The following is a 21537-nucleotide window of genomic DNA, read 5'->3' as shown; positions in this document are numbered from 1 at the left end:
AAAATTACATCTTAAAAATCAATAGATATAAGAATCATTTGATGCCATAACTCTTAGAGTCAAAATCCAAAAACCTATTTTACAAATGGAGGCTTCTGCGTACAAATTGTGAGAGATTAACAATTTCCATCACATGCCTCGGGTAGATGAGGCTTAATGCTACCTGTTGACATTTTTAAACCTGGCCATACATGCCATGGTATTGGGAGGTGATACCATCTCAAATAAGTTTATAAAATACTGTGTAATTAGGTGAATAGACATTGCCTGTGACAACTTAGGAGCTGAAATTCTAACAGTATCTACTGTTTGAAAGAATTACCAAATTAGTCAGTCCACTCTCTAACATTTCCATATAATTGAAGCTTTTAAACCCTGGGAGCATTTTGGTAAATCTCCTTTGCAACATCTTTAAGGCCTAAACATCTTTCTGAACATGTGGTGCTCAGAAGTGTCCGGAGTACATCTGCTGGGATACAGCCCAGCTTTATGAAGATTTAACTTGAGTTCCTTTTATTTATATTCTCTTGCTCCATTTATAAAAGCAAAGATCCCACAGCCTATGGTAATAGCTTCCCAGCCTCACAAGACATCTTCAAAGACTCATTTGCATAAACACCCAGGTTTCTCTGTTCCTGCACCCATTTAAATTGGACCATTTAGTTTATTCAGAGGATGAGGGTAGAGCCGTCTAGGCAAGCATTTATTGCCCATCCCTAATTGCCCAGAGGGCAGTTCAGAGTCAACCACATTGCTGTAGGTCTGGAGTCACATGTAGACCAGACCAGGTAAGGATGGCAGTTTCCTTCCCTAAAGGACATTAGTGAACCAGATGGGTTTTTACAACAATCAATTCATGGTCATCATTAGACTCTTAATTCCAGATATTTTATTGAACTCAAATTCCACCATCTGCTGTGGCAGGATTCAAACCCAGGTCCCAGAACATCACTTGGGTATCTGATTAACAATCCTGCAATAATACCACTAGGCCATCGCCTCCCCTCAGGTTAACAGTGCCTTTTCTCATTATTCATTCCAAATAACACTCTACAGTGTAAAATTTCACGTGCCTATTCAGTTCCTGCTGAAGTCAGTTAAGATCCATCTCACTTCTTAATACATAGAGTCATAAAGTCATAGAGCTGTACAGCATAGAAACAGACCCTTCAGTCTAACTCGTCCATCCCAACCAATCATCCTAAATTAATCTAGTCCCATTTGTCAGCATTTGTCCCATCTCCCTCCATATCCTTCCTATTATGCTGAGCTTCATGTCAAATGCAAAACTCTCCCATATACATTCAGGCCATTCATCAAAGAAAAAATACAGTATTCCCAACACCACCATTTTCGACACATCACTCCACATTTCCTTCCTATCTGAAGAGCAACAGTTCATCCCTTTCTATCTCAAGACATTTCAACTGCCCCTTAATCAACTGAGCTTCAATTTTATGAGCAAATCGATTATGTAGTTCTGTAACAACCAAGTTCTTAAAGCCCATACACAACAACGATATTACCTTCATATAATCTTCAAAAGGATGACTGAAAGATTGTGGTTTAAGCATCTGCAATTGCTATTCTTTGAACTCATTACTCGTCACTCACTGGTGGTAGCACATTTCAATAGGAATTGAATGAAATAAACATGCAGGATTTTTGGGATACGACAAGAGAATTAGACAAATTAGTTTACTCTACAGAGAGCAGGTGATAGCTCAGTGGGCTGAATAGCTCATTCTGTACTGGAAATGACCATTCATGTATCCTTATTAGGGGTTTGAGTGACATTAGCTATGGTGAGATTTGAGGCAGAATCGTGAAAGAAGAATGACAAGGAATAACATGGAGTCAGGATCATACAGTACAGAAAAGCCTCTTCAGTCCATTGAGGCTGCACTGACAAAAAAACTATTCTAAATCTACACTAGGCCCAGTTTCCAGCTGTTGGCCCATAGCTGTGAAGGTTATGACATTTCAAGTGCTTATCCAAATTCTTTTTAAAGCTAATGAGGTTTCGTACCTTAACTACCCTCCCAGGCAGTAAATTCCAGATCCTCACCACCCTCCGGGTGAATAAACTTTGCCTCAAATGCCCTCTAAACCTCCTACCTTTCACCTTAAAATTATGCCCCCATCCTATTGACCCCCAATTAAGGGGGATAGCTGCTTTCTAACCACCCTGCCCACGCTCTTCCAAATCTCATACACCTCAATCAGGTACTCTCTCAGCCTTCTCTACTCTAAAGAAAACAGCATGAGGTTATCCAGCCTCTCTTCATAATTAAAATGCTCCAACACAAGCAACATCCTGGTGAACCTCCTCTGAACTCTCTTCAATGCAATCACATCCTTACTATAATGTGGTGACCAGCACTACCCACAGTACTCAAACTATAGCCTCACCAAAGTTTTCTCAACATCAGGAGCAACGCATACAACTTACATTTTGCATAACTTATGCACAACTTGCATAACTTTTACACTTATCACAAATGGCATGACAGGTATCTCACTCAGCAACAACGAATTGCCAATTAAGAGGGACTGAAAACAAATACATTTGCAAAGTTCCTTACCTTATCACAATAAAGCGTTCCAGCCGACATAAACTGCCATTATTTATCAACACAAAGATGATGCTAGCATCACAAATTCTCTCATTTGGGAAATGATGTGAGTTTTTTTTTCTCTTTAAATCTAATCATAAAAATCATTAGTGAACTGGAACCATTCGCTCAAGAAAGATAAGCCTCTAAACAAACTTTAATAATAAAAAACAAATTAACTTCACAGAAATGTCATATTTACACGTCCAAACATGTAGACAGTTGTGGAGAAGCAGAAAATGCAAACATTTCTCAGCCTGCCACGAGACATTCAAATGATTGTAAGTGATTGTTTACTGCATGCTCAATGAGCAAGAATGCATTTTCACATGATTCATTGCTGCCTCCTCTCAAGCTTGACCATCATTCCATCACTTCAGTTTCACACTGCCATCTAGTCACACTACATCAGTTGCTGTCCCCTCACCACATGGGCATCTCGACATGTTCTGCATGCCATTAATGAACAATGCACCGTACATTATTAGATTGATGCACTGTTGATTTAATTTCGCCTTCTGTACAGTTCAATCTGTTAAAAGCATTAACCCTGTTCAAAACAACCTTCGCGCTTGATTAAAACATCTGAGAATGCAATTCACGATATGTGATAAATTTGTTTCCATGCCTCATTAGGGCTACATCAGAGTGAAACAGATGGGCCAGCATGTCTAATTTTCTTCAGTGGCGGTAGATGACAGAAGATCATTTTGATGTGATGAAAGGACAAAGACATAGTATTCAGGCTTTAAATATCCTGGCTCGTCCTAACTTCATCACTTTCATTACCTCAATGTTTCCTACAATCATGTTTAATATACTATAAATATCAGTATCCATCTTTCCAAACTACCCCTTTCCTCAAATTCCTAGGGTGTATATGATGGAAAAAATTGTTCCCTTTACTAAATATTCTATTAAAATAAGCATTACTGAACACATGGAGAATGAATTGTTACCTCAGCAGATGTTCCTCTAAAATGTGCAATGTGTGTTATAGCTTCACCCAGAACCCATGTGGCAGATTGATGAAGGATCATCACTGCTTCGTTAGGGACTTTTCAAGCAGGGCATATCTCCTGCAAAAGATTTACATTCACGATGAAATTTCAACTTGAGCTCCACCATAGTTTATGAAAGAGGGGCTGAAAGCAAAGGAGGATCAGATTGTACTGCCTCAGACAATACACATTATTTTTGAATGTCGTTTAACAGGGGTGACCTTATAGACGTTTATAAAATCATGTAGAGCATGGATAGGATAAACAGACAGGGTATTTTCCATGGGGTGGGGGAATCCAGAACTGGAAGGCGTAGGTTTAGGGTGAGAGGAGAAAGATTTAAAACGGACCTAAGGGGAAACTTTTTCATGCAGAGGGTGGTGCGTGTATGGAATGGGCTGTCAGAGGAAATGATAGAGGCTGGTACAATTGCAGCATTTAAAAGGCATCTGGATGGATAGATGAATAGGAAGGGTTTAGAGGGATTATGGGCCAAGTGCTGGCAAATGGAACTATTTTAGGTTACAATATCTAATCTGCATAGATGAGTTGCACCGAAGGATCTGGTTCTGTGTTGTACATCTCTATGACTCTACGACAAAAGGAATCTGGGCGGCCAACATCAAAGACTCATCAGACATCCTGTGTACTAATTCTGTCTGCCAACATCTCCTATCAAAAATGAATCAAAAGCCTCAAATCAAAGAATTAGAAAATGTTCTTTTATTCGTTAAATGTGGACTCCACAGACCAACACTTGTTTCCCAAATCTAATTACCTCGAGACAGTGAAGACTCAGTCTGGCCTGGTAAGGATGACAGTTTCCTTCCTAAAGGACATTAACAAACCAGGTGTGTTTTTCTGAAAATCAACAATGTATTTGTGGTCACTAATAGACTATTAATTCCAGATTTTTATTGCATTCAAATTCCACCATCTGCCATGGCAGGGTTCGAAGCCGGGTCCCCAGAACATTACCTGATCTCTGGATTAACAGTTCAATGATAATGCCACGAGGCCGTCACTCATTCTTATAATTGTAAAATCATATGATCCCGACAGTGTAGAAGTAGACCCTCCGAAGACCATCCATAAGACCACAAGACCATGGGAGTAGACATTAGGTATTCAGGCCATCTAGTCTGCTCTGCCATTCAATCATGGCCAGTAGTTTTACAACCCTATTTTCCCACTTTCTTCCCATAACCTTTGATCCCCTTGGCAATCAAGAACTTATCTCTTTTTTAAATATACTCAGTGACCTGGCCTCCACAGCCCACGGTGACAATGAATTCCACAGATTCAACACTGTCTGGTTAAAGGAGTTTCTCCTTGTCTCCGTTCTAACATGTCTTCCCTTTATTCTAAGGCTGTGCCCTCAGGTCCTCTTCTCTCCTGCCAATAGAAACATCTTCCCAATGTCCACACTGTCCAGGCCATTCCGTATTCTGTAAGTTTCAATCAGATCCCCACTCACCCTTCCAAACTCGATTGAGTATAGTTAAGCATTTTAATCTTGGGATCATTCTCGTGACCCTCTAGACCCGCTCCAGGACCAATACATCCTTCCTGTGGTAGGGGACCCAAAATTGCTCACAATTCTCTAAATGTGGTCTGACCCGAGTCTTATAAAGCCTCAGAAGTACATCCCTGCTTTTATATTCTAGTTCTCTCGAGATGAAAGACGACATTGTATTTGCCTTCCCAATTACTGACTCATTCTGCAAGTTTAAGAGAGTCCTGGATCAGGACTCTCAAGTTCCTTTGCACTCTAGATTTCTAAATGTTCTCCCTGATTAGAAAATAGTCCATGCCTCTCTTCTTCTGACCAAAGTGCATGACCTCACACTTTCCCACATTATATTTCATCTGCCACTTCTTAGCTCACTCTCCTGACCTGTCTAAATCTTTCTGCAGCCTCACTGCCTCCTCAATACTACTTGCCCCTCCACCTATCTTTGTATCATCTGCAAACTTAGCCCTCAGTTCCTTCATCCAGATCATTATAAAGTGAAAAGTTGTGATCCCAACACTGCCCCTTGTGGAACACCACTCATCACTGGCTCTTTTATCCTCAGTCTCTGCCTTCTGGCAGACAGTCTTCTATCCATGCTAGTACCTTGCTTCTAACACCATTGGCCCTTATTTTACTCAGCAGCCTCCTGTGCAGCTTATTATCAAAGGCATACTGAAAGTCCAGATGAATAACATACATTGACTCTCCTCGGTCTAACCTGCTTGGTATCTCCCACCGAGACCCACCTTCTTATCTTATCCCTGCAACCTTGCATTTCCCATGGCTAATCTACCTAGCCTGCATTTCTCATGGTTAATTCACCTAGTTGAACATGATCAGTGAGCACAAACTAGATCACTGCATTGACCTCAGCACACAAATCAGATTTCAATGACAAGAGCCCTTTGAATGAGCATTCACATGAATAGAACCTCAGTCACAGTACTGACTATCCACACAAGCTAAAGAGAATATGGCAGATTTTCAAAGCTATGAAATGAGACTTAAGTGATATAAAAAAGAGAAAAATCAAAAATACTGGAAATCTCAGAAGCTCAACCAGAAAAAATAATTTTCATGTCATATTTTGCAGCTTGTCTCAATTTACATATTAAAAATATATCTTTGTGTTGCTACTGCAGAATCTAGTTACATTGTTGAATTGGATTGAACTAAACTTAATCATGTCCTTCACATACAAAAAACTTGCATCACTATAATAAAAATTATTGCATTCAGGAAGTATTTTTAAGTCATAGCATTTAAAACAAAGTGAAAATGATAAGATTGTCACAGCACTTTGCATTGCTGACTCCATATAAATGTTTATTTGTCTCCATCGCACTATAGACTTCATATCTACTCCAGACAAGTTTACAATGTGATAACAACAAAGGCATTAATTTGTTGTAATCGTAAAAGAAATCCAGAATTCAATAGAACTGAAATGTAATTTGGGTTGTACAATCAGCATAAATAACTACCCTAATCATCAGCATTCCAACAATGTGCAGTGGAATTTTCCCAGCATCTGACCAAGATGGGCAGAAGATGTTTGGGAGAATGTGGTCAGAATGAAAAAAATGAGATTCTCAATGTGAGAAAAAATGTCTGATTTTCACCTCAAGGTGTCAATAGTTGGATGACAATCTCACTAGTAAGTATCAAGGATCTTAATTCAATGCATTTGCATGTTATTTTTCATCATCTTGCCTCATCTCTGTACAATTCACTATTTTCACAGGCAATAGTGAGAAATACGGTGGCACCAAACCTGAATTAAAATTCAGTTGCCTGGTGGATGCAGTCTCCGAATTCGCTTCCATTGGCCAGCATCTCATGGCAGGCCCAAGGGCAGCCACCACCTCCATCCTTGTCACAGATTGTGCTGGAGTATAATTTGGGTTCTGCTAATGGCCCACAGCACCTCATGTGTACCCAGTCTTGAGCTGCTAACTCTGTAACTGTAAAGTACTCATTCTGCCTCCGATTACCTTGGAAGGCTAAGGTATCTCAAAGATATAAGCAACATGAGTTCTATTTACCAGTAACAGAATGCTGCAAACAAACCAAACCAGTTGCCTGTCCATCACATAAATGGTAGATAAATTTCAATGCCGATGTGATTCTCGACATGTAGGCCACATATCTCAAGGAATGGCCAATCATATCAGCATGCTCCTTTGGTTATTTGCAACAGGCAATGTGCCCACCAGTCCTAATCAACTTTTCCTACAGAATTCTAACTATAGTGTCCAACATTAGATTTGATCCCATGATTGGACAATACTTTCTGCATAATCCTGATTATATTGAGAATATACTGACAAAGAATTTAAGATTGTCAATTAGGTTTGTAGTGTGGCATTATTTGTGCATACAGGTAACTACATATATTAATACACAAGGCTCGATTCTTAGAAACAGAAAGAACATGTACACACACTGCGGTTGTTTCAACTAAACAAAGTAGGTGACACTCATTTTTTGATGCATTCTTCACAATAATGCCTTAGCCAATCAATGTCAACCTGCCTTGTTTAAAATTAAACAAAGCTTGACAGTTAATAGTCAGTCATCAGCCAACTGGAGTATTCTCTATTACTCTAGCAATCAGAATACACTGGCCAACTCTTCAGCATGCTCTGCTCACACAGTATAAAGGTGTTGTTCCTCTTTAGATTAATACTTTTGTAAACTGTCCTAAGAAAGCAAGATGAAAAGTTTCAACAAAATGTATCTTTTTTTCAACAAGACCCAAGTTCCGTATGACCAAACAATTATTTATGATCATATTACTAGATGTTACAATCAGTTGCACACAGACTATTTTGGATCTGCTTTAAACAGAAATGTATCCTTCTTTTAATAAATATATGAAGACAATTCAAATACTCCCAGAAAAAAAATGACCCATTCATTAAAAATGGTGTGCCTTCTATCACCTACAGTTGAGCTCAAATCTCAGCAGAAAGTGTACTATAAGAGCTTCTCTCACTATAATAAAGGTTGACTCACCATCAATCATTTGGTATATAAAACTAAAACTACATTTTTGACATTTTTAAAAAAACTTAATATAGTACAATAGCTAGCTGTATAGAAAGTAGTAAAGGGTATTTCATTTCCTTTAGGGTAATATTGAATTTGATCATTCAGTGAATGGGAGTTAAATGATGACATTTAAACTGAATAAAAAATATTAAATGGATAGCAACATCCTGGCTATTAATTGAAATTTTCATGTCAGACTACAACAGATGTTTCACTAGATAAATCTTATAGAGCAAACAAAAGTAAAATGAGATTAAGGTACATATCTACAAAGCTATTATTGAGAAAAATGGCTGAGTGGCCTCCTTCTGTTCCTATATTTATAAAACACACTAAAGAGAGCTAATATTAACAATCAGACATGGATTGCCTAAATTTCTCTTTGCAGTAATTCTTAATACATACATGAAAGCTAAATGATTTCTATGTGTACAGCATTTGACTATTTGCTATCATATTTCAGAGACATCTACATTTAACCAATTAAACATTACGATGGAAAAAAACCAGTAATCCATGAATGCATCAATTCCTGTCATATTGCACCTCCCACCATCTGCTTCTGACATCAAATATGCAGCTGTATTTTCGCAGCCCATTAATTGACTACAATAACTCATGGGAGTAGTAATTTGTGGTGAATTCTATTACATATCTTTGTGGTAAGCAGGGAAAAAGCTTTATCACTTTTATCAAGGGCAAAAACTTGAATGGACCATTCTTTCTGGAATATCCTTGGTTGACATAAGCCAAAAAGTATTATTGCAATAAGTGAAAAATATAAAACTCAAAAGCCCATATGTGGCTGCCAAAATAATGATGAGTTTAATGGCACTTTCTGTTATTAACATAGGAATCCTTCAGAAAAAAAAATGGCATAAATTGCATATCACTGGAAGTTGCAAAGAATTTCTACTGCTCAACTGTAAACCTTACCCTCAAACTCAGAAGTTCCAAGACATTGCTGTACTTGCACATTAATTGTCCATTAAATTCAATTTAAATTAGTTTCAATTAAACAAATTCTTTGTTTAAGAAAGGATGTAAGGTAATGCCTAGGAACTATAGACCTGAGAGTCTGACTTCAGTGGTGGGTAGGTTTTTGGAAGTGATTCTGAAAGATAGGTTATATGTGCAATTGGAGAGGTAAGGAATGATTAGGGATAGTCATCATGGTTTTTTGCAAAGGAAATCATGTCTCACAAACTTAATTGACTTTCTTGAAAAAGCAACCAAGAAGACTGAGGAGGGCAGAGTGGTAGACATTGTTTCTATGGACTTGAGTGAAGCCTTCTAATGGTAGACGAATTAACAAAATTAGATCACATGGGATTCAGGGTGAGCTTGCCAATTGATAGAGGGTTGTTTTTTCAGACTGGAGACCTGTGACCAGCGATGTTCCACAGGGATCAGTGCTGTGTCCACTTTTGTTTATCATTTATATAAATGGTTTAGATGAGAATATAGAAGGCATGGTTAGTAAGTTTGTGGATGACACAAAATTGGTGGTATAGTGGACGGTGAAGAAGTTTATCTAAGATTACAAAGAGATCTTGACTAATTGAGTCAATGGGCTGAAGAGTAGAAAGAGAGTTTAATTTGGATGTGAGGTATTGCATTTTGATAAAACAAACAAAGGCAAAACTTATACAATTAAAAGTAAGGCCTTGGCTAATGTTGTACCTAGGAGTCCAGGTACATAATTCTTTGAAGTTTGCATCACATATAGATAGAGTGGTTAAGAATGCATTTAGCACGCTCATTGCTCAAACCTTTAAGTATTGGAGTTGGGACATTATTTTGAGGTAGTACAAGATGGTGGTGAGGCCTCTTCTGGACTACTGCGTCCAATTCTGGTCTCCCTGTTATAGGAAGGATATTATTAAGCAGCAGAGGGTTCAGATGAGATTTACCAGAATGTTGTTGGCAATGGAGGGTTTGAGTGATAAAAAGGCTAGATAGACTGGGATGTTTTATCACTGGAGCATAGGAGGTTGAAGGGGGACCTTCTCGAGATTTATAAAATCATAGATAACGGCAGTTGTCTTTTCCCTAGGGTGGGGCATTTCAAGACTAAGGGGCATTTTTTAAGGTGAAGGAGAAAGATTTTAAAAAGTCATGAGGGGCAATTTTTTTTACACTGTGTAATTCACGTGTGGAATGAACTGCCAGAGGAAGTGGTAAATGCAGAAAGACAATTAGATAAGTAAATGAATTAGAACTGTTTGGAGGGATATGGGCCAAGCCCAGGCAGGTAGGATTAGTTTAGTTTGGGATTATGTTTGGCACGGACTGGTTGGACCAGAGGGTCTGTTATGGTTTATAACTCTAAGGCTCTAATTAAACACATTGCAGAAAGTTAGGGCTGGTAAATTGGCCCAGTGATTAGCATTGCTGCTTCACAACACCAGGGACCAGGTTTGATTTCTGCCTCTGGTGGCTGACTGTGTGGAGTTTGCATATTCTCCGTGTCTGTGTGGGTTTCCTCCAGGTGCTGTGGTTTCCTCCCACAGTCCAAAGATGTGCAGGTTAGGTGGATCAGCCGTGGGAAATGGATTTAAGCTGGGAAAACAAATCTTAGCATGTACAAGTAGCATGACTTAAATGGGTTAGCTAAGTACTTGCATAATAAGAGACCTGAGAATTAGTAGGGTGAATCATCTTTTTTTGGCTAAGTCAAAATGGAGTTGGGTTCTTTGGAGATTCTTTTCATCATAAAGCCAATCACTTAATTTCACCGTGCCATACCAAATGGCTCATTAGCTACCTTACTCCTGTGGCATCTCTCACATCCAATTCTGAATTCATCTTACCATGTGCCATTCCCAGAACAACTCACCACTCAATGGATATCACAAAATTCACCAACATTCCTTGGACCTGCGCCATCTTTAAAAGCCCGTTGTGCACTCAAACATTGACAGTCCAGAGCTGCCTGCATCGTTCCTGACATTTTCCCTGAACGTGGCAGACAGAGGAAGTAAACGTTACTACCTTCTCACTCTCACTCTATCTCTGCTATGGTACCCACCTCCCACTAAGGCTCATGCTCTAACATTCTCATTATTGCCCACTGCATCATCCGTCACTTTCTCTCACCCATCCCAAACCCTAACAGCATTAACACTGCATGTCTTCAGTGCTGTCCACTCATTCACTTGAAGTAACAACTGCGCCAACTCACTTTTTCTCCCTTAATATTTGTCTCACTCTTATTCCTGAAGGAGAATAGCCACCAGTAGCTTAGAAAGGCTCAAAATGGGTGATGGGCTGCCTGACTCTCTGATGTTCAGCTCCTTACTTCTTATGTGGAGATCATTCTGTCTCTGAACAGCCTGAGTAATTAAAATTGGGGAATGCCCTTGATTTACTGTGTTGGGACTCCCTCAGCAAGGCTATCCTCCTTGACTGGATTGACTGACCCCACGACATCTGTGACAAACTTCCTTCCTTAAGTGTCTGCGCTCAACAACAAAGGATGTCAGAAGTATAGCGTGTTTGAGGAGTAAAGTGCAAAAAGGCAAGGCAATGCAGGAATGCTGTGAGCATTCAGGTAGGGTCAGGGCAAATGACTGCTATGATAGGAAGGTGAAGAATCTGGGGATGTAACCTAGTCTAGTTCATGAGCCGTGTATGTGTCCCAGAACGCACAGTGTCTGCAGTATTGCAATGATAGCTACATGTGCAGCTCAACATGCAGCACGGAAGTGTAGAAGCAACCTACAAGTGAATTGGAGATATGCCATGAGGTTTCTTAGAGGTTAGAACACGTTGAATGCCACAATCAATGGCCACATGGCCTGAGACGTTGGTGCTTGTCATCCAACATGGAGGTCATTGGAGTAAGTGGCGAGCTGATTTCTTCAGGTATCTGCTCTAATTTCCATGTTGAGCACTCTCACGTTGAGTCATTAACAAGATGTTTAACAAGCAATAATCTCTGAATTGGCAACACACCGCTGCCTAGAATCTCACCATGCTGTTTGTGAAAAGTGTAAAAAACAGCATGAGTTGATCCCGATGTTGGGATGGGCCTCACTACACTTCCTGTCTGATTCTGCCCCTTATCTCAATGTAGCCCAAATCACTCAGACCCCTTTTACATTCTTCCTAGTATCACAATTCAAAGAGCAATTACGTGTTTCTGCTTCTATTATGATTGTGTCAGCGTTACAGATTAATATCTAGATTGTGTCAGCGTTACAGATTAATATCTAGATTGTGTCAGCGTTACAGATTAATATTGAGATTGTGTCAGCGTTACAGATTAATATTGAGATTGTATGAACAGAATCACAATGGACCAATTGGCCTGCTTCAGTCTTATGGATTTTTAAATTTTTCTCTCAGTGGGTTTTGTGACTTCAAAACTCTGCCTCAGATAGCAATGGAGGGCAGGTCACTGAATATTTTAAATGTAGAGGTGGATAGAAAATTGTTAAGACAGAGGAATTAAAGATTATCAGAGGCAGATGAGCATGTTAAATTAGAGACATAAACATATCTGATCTTAATGGGGCTGAATAATTTACTTCTGCTCCTATTCCATAAATTTCTATATGCATTGGACGAGCGATCAGCTAATGTTCCTGATCTTCAATCAAAACGTAGTTAGACTATCTCCTATTGAAGGCAAATTGCACAAAGAAATACACTATTGACTGTCTGATCACTGTTATGACCCTAGCCCACGACCTCAAGGATAAAATTAAAACAGATTTCAGCGTGTACTTCTGTAGTTGGAAAGGCTGTCAAAATTCATGGTGTTTAAACTATTGTTGCAACCCTAAAGTTGCAGCTCATGTATTTCTCAAGCTTCATTTAGAATTAAAATACCCAACAGAACAGGAACTGCATGAACCATGAAAATGGATTACAGAACTTCAAGGAAGTCAGGCACTTTTTTCAAAATCAACGTAGTCAGGTAGAAATTGAAACTGAGTCTCCAAGCTCAAAGGCAAAGACATTACCTCTGCACTACAAGAGTCCCCTTAAGGAAGTAGGGCATGTTGATCATCCCAACATGCTCCCACCCGCCCACAATGCCTTCCCATGCAAATGTATAAGATACAACAGCTTGCTCTCTAACCTTCTACACTCTCACAGTCCACTGCCCCAAACACTCCCTTCAGTGAAACCATGATTTTCTTGTGCTTATTTCAATTGCACAGCACAGGTCATCGTGCCATAATGAGTATTTCATTAATGTGAATTTGCTATAACATGATTGACGAATTGTTTCTAAAGCACAAAGTTTTAAAGTGTGTACTGGTTATAATATGATGCTGGCCCCTTTAAGTTTAAATGGTGTTGCTACTACATGAATTTCTTATAACACGGCATTGCATGAGACCGGAACTACCATGTTACAGCAGAAATTATCATATTCACTGCTCATGATATAATCACTTCTGCACTGGGGAGAGCAAATAAAGTTGGAATGATTGCTTTATGGAACACCTCCATTGCATTTGTAAGTGCACTCCTAAATTTGCCTGTGTCATTTTAATTCTCTATTCTTCTCCTGCTCTGTCTTCAATCTCCCCAATTGTTTTGTTGAAACTCAATGTAAGCATGAGGAATATCACTTCATTTTTTACTTAAAATCTTTACAGATCTCTGTACTCAACATTGTACTGAACAATTTCATATCATATGCCTCCCAATTTTCTGGTTTAGGAACTTAGAAATATTGAAAACAGGAGCTGGTGGAGACGATTTGGCTCTTCAAGCTTGCTCTTGTATTTGATAAGATCATGACATTTAAAAATGTTTTATTACTCTTTCATGGAATGAGGGCATCCCTGGCCAACGTTTATTGCCCATCCCTTATTGTTAAGAGTCAACCAAATGGCTGTGAGTCCGGAGTCACATGTGGGTCAAACCAGGTATGGATGGCAGTTTACTTCCTTAAAGGGCATTAGTGAACCAGATGGGTTTGTCCAATAATAGACAACGCATGCATGATGATTGTGAGATTCTTAATTCCAGATTTGTATTGAATTCAAATCCCATCATCTGCCATGGTCAGATTCAAAGCCAAGTCCCCAGACCTTTACCTGAATCTCTGGACTAACAGTCCAGTGATAAATCTACGAGGCTGTCGCCTCCTCTGATCCTCCAACTCAGTACTCTGTTCTCAGGTTCGCCCTGTACCGTTTGATCCCTCTAACCTTTAGAACTATATTTAACTCCTTCTTGAAAATATTCAATGTTTTGGCCTCAACCACTTTCTGTGGAGGAAAACTCTATAGCCTCACCACTCCTGAGTGAAAAAAATTCCCCTCATCTCCGTCCTTAATGTCAAACCCTGTATCCTTAGACTGTGGCTCTCTAGTTCTGGATTCCTCAAATATTGGGATCATTCTTCCTGTATTTACCTTGTCTCGTCTTGTTAGAATTTTGTAGGTTTCTATAAGATGCCCACTCATACTTCTAAACTCGAGTCAATTTGGTCCTAATTGATCCAATCTCTCCTCCTGGTGAGTCCTGCCATCCCAGTTTCTGATGATACTTTTTTTTTCCATTTGCATTTTATCTGGTGTCAGCTTTTGTTTCTTTTCTTGTCCAATTACCATCTCTATTTTTGTTTTACATCTTTCTGACCTTGTAGGAGAAAGTGAGGACTGCAGATGCTGGAGATCAGAGTCAAGAGTATGATTCTGGAAAAGCACAGCAGGTCAGGCAGCATCCGAGGAGCAGGAGAATCGACTTTTCGAGCATAACCCCTTCATCAGGGCTGCTGTGCTTTTCCAGAATCATACTCTTGACTCTGATCTCCAGCATCTGCAGACCTCACTTTCTCCTACAAGGTCAGAAAGATGTAAAACAAAAATAGAGATGGTAATTGGACAAGAAAAGAAACAGAAGCTGATGAAGGGCTTATGCTCGAAATGTCGATTCTCCTGCCCCTCGGATGCTGCCTGACCTGCTGTGCTTTTCCAGCACCACACTTTCTGACCTTGTATCCTACCACAGACTTTCTCTTTTATTCTTAATTTCTCTTCTATATCAACCTCAATTGTTGAAAACACATGACATTTCTAACCTTTCCAGGTCTGCTGAAATCATTGACATGAAATATTCGGTTGAATTTTAACCTTACTGACATGCTCACAGTAGAGAACACAGGTAAAGATTGTCACAATCCCAGAATATGAACCTGAGGGTCACCACACCTCAGGCAAGAGGCACGGTTCAGAAAGTGGGACTTCCATGGTGACCTCAGTCAGTACAGGAATTGAGCTCATGTTGTTAGCGTCACTTTGCACAGCAAACCAGCCATCCAGCCAACTGAACTAACTAAGCCCCATTATGGAAAATAAAGAACATGAAAGCATGGGAAGGGTTAAAGCATGAAGACCACTAGAATCTGTGTTCTGTGGAAGGCAGGATGGGATAACCATAGTGGAACATTCTTACACCAATTAATAGAGTAAGGTTAAGGCTGAAAGGTCACTATGGCGAGATGAGATAACACAAGTAATAAAGCAAGTTTCCCTGTTAAGTGTTATTATGACAGGATTGGGACAATAAATATTTGGGACATGATATTAAAATATCTAATTAATAGTTAGTAGAGTCAGCTTGAGACAGGAGACTATTGTAACAGATGGAATAGCTAAATAAAAAATCATGACAGGTTAGTCTGGAATGGAAAGATCACTGTAGAACAGTTAGTAATAAATATCTAACTGTGATATTAGAATAACATTAAGTAGAATGTACAACTAAAGAGATAATGGGAACTAACATCACTGATTTATTGTATAACTAGAGTGAGGTACTTTGATTAATATAGTTGGACATGCTGATAAGCTGACAGAAACATGATTAAAAAAAATATAAAAATCCACGGACCCTGAGGTTCATGGGCATTCGAGAATCTGCTTTCTCAGTGTCACAGTTTTTTTGTTTGCAAATAAAAGACCTACTCCTTGAAGAACTCTCTGTGTCTCCTGGTGATCCTCTATATTTTCTCCACAACACCATTAGCAGGTTGGGAACTCAAATGGTTCAGTGGCAGGTTTAGCATTGGCTGTTTGATGTGGTCAGTGGATTTGCAACTGACTTCCAGTTTCTGCCCAATGAGAGGGAGCAGTTATGATGATGATCTGCAGTAGGTTGTTTCAGCTCAACTAGACCGACCCAAGGCATGATGGAGATCTTCAGGCAGAGACAGAATCTACATGAATGAGGATACAACAAGGCAAGGGAGCACGCACATCAGTTTTGCATCTCTTGTCATGATACTGTGGTCTCTAAGGGTTTGCAGGGAAAGTGTTTGCTGTGGATGAGAGGAAAAAAAGCAAGTTGTTTGAATGAGATAGAGGAGGAGGTACCTGGTCCCACACTCCTAGATACAGCATAGCAGGAGGATCAACGACCTGATAAGGGCAAGAAAGGTGAGTGGCTTGGCACGTTTAACTATATCTTAATGATCCTGGAAACTCAACTACTCTCATTCTGCTTTCCCAAGTATTCACCTGCATGTCATGATGCCTACTACCTCATATAGCTACCTCATCACATCCCTAACTGGTTTTCCATCAGTGACACTCAGTCTCATCTTAATGCAATGCTACACCCATCTCTCACAGTGACGCTCTGACAACTGGAGTGGTTCCATCCTGTCAACATTCCATTTCTCCTATTCAATTCTTTACTTCCTCTCTAGTCATCTTCACTTACACCAGGCGCTGGGGATAAATCAAATCTCAGCAGATCTGACCATTAAAGATGGAAAGAAATTGGTCTCCCATTTCCCTGGTGACAGAATTATGTATCACAGAGCCAGTTGGCATACAAATGACCTTGTCTGCTCTATTTCAAGACTTTCAGAGAATCAAAGAATGATACAGCATGAAAACAGACCCCTCAGTCCAACCAGCCCATACCGAATATAATCCCAAACTAAACTAGCCCCACCTGCCTGTTCCTGGCCCATATCCCTTCAAACATTTCCTGTTCATATACTGATCCAAATGTCTTTTATAAGTTGTAATTGTACCCACATCCAACAATCCATCAGGAAGTTCATTCCACAGGCGAACTACCTTCTGTGTTAAAATCTACTCCTAATATATTTTGTAAATCTATCTCCCCACACCTTAAAATTGTGCCCCCTAGTCCTGAAATCCCCCATCCAAGGGAAAACACAAATACTATTAACTCTATCTATTTTCTCCATTATTTTATAAATTTCCCTTAGGTCACCTCTCAACACCTACACTCCAGTGAAAAAAGTCCAAGGCTATTCAGCCTTTCTTTATAACTCAAACCTTTCGTACCCAAAAACATCCTGGTAAAGCTCTTCTGAACCCTCTCCAGCTTAATAACTTCTGGTAGACTCTTGAAACATACTTCAGCAGTTTCGTATTTTTGGCATATTCCAGGAAACCCATGCACAACATGAATGTGTGAATTTACAATAAGAAAATCAGATAGTGGGCAGTATCTAAATTGCTAATCTGACGGTCCATTTGGGAGTTCTCACACACTGCGGATCATGTGAAGATTAAAGGTACAATAGAATGGAATAGTTGTTTATTGTCATTTGTTTATTTTACAAAAACATACAGTGGAAAGTGTTTAAGTCACCAATCCAAGGCACCTACATCAATAACAGAAGGCATAGATAAGAAAAACCTTTAAAAATTAAGACAAAACCCATCTTAGTTCAATTCATAGCTACTGAATTTTGGAAAACACAGTACCACTGCAAGACCACCACAGAGGGCCACTGGAATCCCAAGATTCCACAGAAGCCACCACAGGGAACAATCTTGTCACCGATCCTAGGAAGGAAGACATTGCAAAAACTGCTCAAGGGAATTTCAGGCCGAAACCACCTCATCGCTGAAGCTACCATGGACCCATCCAGTGGAATCCTGGGCTGTGCCGCCAAAGACACTGAAGCAGACCACCACTGGGTGTGGCCGCAATAGCCATGAGGAACCACCATCACCGCCATAGCAGCTTCCAAAACATCCCTCCTCCATTGAAGCCAAAGTCACCTCTGCGGATGTAGCAGCCAATACAGGTCCCCATGCCTACCCTTCTACCAGCCACCTACTCGATCAGAGTCCATCTTCAGGCTCACCAACCATTGCGATGTACTGAACCCCAATGAAGCTGCCTTCCTACATCCTCTGCCAAAAAAAATGAGGAAAAAAGGAAACAAAGAAAAGCAGATGGACTGGACAAGCACTGGGCACAGGAGCCCTGACGCCACCTCTCCACTGCCACCATCTACCAAAGGTAGATGCTAGCGACCTCCCATTAGCATCACCAACAAGCTGACAGTTTCAATTCTTTTAAGTTTACACCCCTTTGCACACTTTCTCATTGACTGAGGTTAAAATTCTCCCCATTAATGCTGCATCTCTCAGCTCAGGCTCTGTCAGACATGTGGAGTATTTCCAACATTTATTTCAAGACCTTTATTATGTTTCGTGTGAAGAGACTTTGATAGCTCTTGAAATGTATTTTGTACTGGTTTATAATTATTATCCCACTTCTCTGCCTTAAAGTTACATATCAGTTATTTAATCATTTGAATATTTCATATACTTTGAGGACACTATCCTTTAATTAGCTTCTCCTGAGGTTGTAGAGATGGAGTTTGTCAATCCTAAGTATTGGTGCAATTTTTAATAACTGAAAGAACTGATGGATAGAATCCAACATACAATTGTTATGATCCCAAGGTTGACTGTTAGTAGGTGACCTTTTCTCATGTGGTTTTAGGCACAAATCCATGGGTTTGGGTTCAAGACAAATTGGTTGAGAAGAAGATAAGCTCTAGAACTGTCTTCATGCTTAGTCTTCTATAATGTACATATTAAGAGCAAATACAATGATACTTGTTAATCAGAGATATACCAGGCTCTAATCTTTCTTTTATACTTCTGAAAGAATAGTTTTTAACTCATTTCATTACTTCATTCTAGTTGATCTGTTCCACATACTTCCTACATGTATTTGTCTCTTTTTACATTATCTGAACTTTCTTGTCTCTCAATTTTCTCTGTTCCAATCTTTCCTGACATAACTCCACTGCACATCATGCCATTTATGCCCAGTTTGGAGCATCTCCATGACATCATTATATAGTTGCTCCAGGATCCCAAAGCCTTCACGCAAAAGACATTTACATTGATTTAGGCATACACTTCACATATGTATGGCAATATTATCAGTTCTACTTTGTCTCAAGATAGAGAGTCACCACTTGTGATAACAATTTCTTATATTTTCCCTGTTTATCCTGTGTTTATGTCTATTTATCCCCATTGTCTCATTCTGAAAGTTTTGAGTTTAGTGACATAAAATGATATTGCAGGAGACCACTTAATCAATTGTGATTATGCTAGCTCCTGGCAAAAACCATTCAATTAACCACACTCTCTTCTGTCCCATTAACACATTCTTAGCAAAGGCAAATTTAGTGAAATGGATGGTCTCACATGCAATTCTCCAGTCCATGATGAATAAACATCAAAAGAAAACTTTGAGAGAGAATTCAAGTGTTTTGCTCTAACAGTGAGAGATTCCGGGCAACTTTCAAATCCCAACAGCAGCTGAAAATTAAATAAAAATCCTGGCTCTGTGGGAGCTTGACCCCACACCTTCATGTTGTTTCTATTGTTCCAAATTTAAAACAAAACTCAAGGCCTCACAAGCTGTTTACTTTATTGGCTTGGAACAGGCCACTCAGCACATCTGTCTCAACCTCTCTTCATAAAATAAACCAGGGCAAAATATGCTTTTTAAAGCCATAGTACCATCAGACTTATCCCCTTTAAAAAAAATAAACATCAAAATACAAAGATTGCTTCAATTTTCAAAACCTTTAGTCTTACATTAATAGTACACTACAACACATATACAGTACATTACAAACATTCAGTACCACAGTCCATTTCAATCCATTTCTTCCTTCCACCAAACACCCCCATCTTTACAATATGTCAGCAATTAGATTTTCTCATCCTGCCACGTGTATAATTTTCAAATTGAATGGCTGCAATAATAAGCTTCATCTAAACAGTCTGGAATTTTTATTCTTAAATTTCTCCAAAAACTTTACTGGGTTGTGATCAGTATACACAAACGTCTCAGGCACATTACTAGCAATATAAATGTTGAAATGTTGCAACGTCAACACCAAGCTCAAAATATCCTTCTTAATCATGGAATATTTCTGTTGATGGATATTCAACTTTCTAGAAAAATACCCAATATGTCTTTTTATCTTCTTGTCATCATCTTGCAAGAGTATAGCACCGACACCCACATCACTCACATCAATAGCCATCTTGAATGGCTTTGCATAGTTAGGAGTAGCTGACACTGGGGCAGTGTTCAACCCAACTTTCAGGTTGCCAAATGCCTTCTGACTTTCTTTCATCTATTGAAATTTTCTGCATTTTTTCAACAGGTCAGTCAGTGGAGCAACTACACTGTTAAAATTCGTTATGAATTTCTGCTAAAACCCATTCAGTCCCAGAAATCATAGCACTCCCCCCTTCATCAATGGTATTGGGGACTCCCCAATAACCTTTGTTTTCACATCTTGTGGGGCCATCTGTCCATGTCCAATAACGTGACCCAGGAACATGACTTGGACTTTTTCGAACTCACTCTTAGCCAGGTTCATCACCAGGTTCATCCTGAATCCAATTATTCTGCTAATTGCTCCAAATATTTCTTCTACTCATGACTGAAAATCACCAGATGTATCCATACAATTGAGTAATCCCAAAAGGACCTTATCGGTTTGTCTTTGAAATGTGGTTGGTGCATTTTCCATACCACGTGACTTTAAAATGGTATAGCCCATTCATTGTCATGAAAGCCAAAGTTTCCTTCATTCTTTTGGATAAAGGTACCGGCCAGTATGCTCTATGTAAGTCCAATTTACAGATAAAGTTGCTTGTCCCACCTTCTCAATACAGTCTTCCAAGCGTGAAATAGGAAATGTATCGGATTTTGTAACTGCATTGACATTGCAACAGAGTTAATTATTATTGTGCACCTTCCAGTTTTACTAAAGGTGACCTCTATTCGCTACAACTAATGGCGATTATATTGTCTGTGAGTATGTGTTCAATCTCTTTTTGAACCTGAGTCATCCTTTATAAGGATGTTGCTGCCTAGCCAACTCGCCCACTCTATTTAATCTTTATCGAAAGATTGACACATAGTCCAGATATGTGATTAGATTACTTACAGTGTGGAAACAGGCCCTTCGGCCCAACAAGCCCACACTGACCCTCCGAAGAACAACCCACCCAGACCCATTCCCCTACACCTACCCCTTCGCCTAACACTACGGGCAATTTAACAT

Source organism: Chiloscyllium plagiosum, unplaced genomic scaffold (assembly GCF_037043375.1).
Source record: "Chiloscyllium plagiosum isolate Xiang-an unplaced genomic scaffold, Cpla_swu_hap1 HiC_scaffold_2, whole genome shotgun sequence".
Classification (NCBI taxonomy): Eukaryota; Metazoa; Chordata; class Chondrichthyes; order Orectolobiformes; family Hemiscylliidae; genus Chiloscyllium; species Chiloscyllium plagiosum.
The sequence above is the reverse complement of the archived record's forward strand: the minus strand, read 5'-3'. Positions refer to the sequence as shown.